Below are 560 nucleotides of genomic sequence, written 5' to 3' on the forward strand. Positions count from 1 at the left end.
ACAAAGAAAGATACTGACATTGCTAAATTTGATGATGACGGTAACCACCCAGCAGCACGAACAGTGATGCTTGTAACAGTATCTTGATAGTAACAATAGTAATAATAATAAAACGATTATAACAATACTGGTTATAGCAATAGTAATAATAGTGATGCTGTTAAGAATGATAATGATAGTAGTACTAATAATGATAATCATATTAATAATAATGATGATAATAACAGTATTGATAACAATAATGGTAGTAATAATGATATTGACAATAATGAAAATAATAATGAAAATGACAATAATGAAAATAATAATGATAATGACAATAATGGTAATAATAAAAACAGCATCAATAATTATAATGCTACTGATAACAATGATGATAGTAATAAAGATTATGATAACAGTATTAGTAATAACATCAATAATAATTGTAATCACAATAATGATGATAACAATGATAATGCTAATACTAATACTAATTCTAATAATAATAATAATGATAATAATAATAATGATAATAATAATAATAATAATAATAATAATAATAATAATAATAATAATAA

The sequence above is a fragment of the Penaeus vannamei genome, chromosome 10 (genome assembly GCF_042767895.1).
Source record: "Penaeus vannamei isolate JL-2024 chromosome 10, ASM4276789v1, whole genome shotgun sequence".
NCBI lineage: Eukaryota > Metazoa > Arthropoda > Malacostraca > Decapoda > Penaeidae > Penaeus > Penaeus vannamei.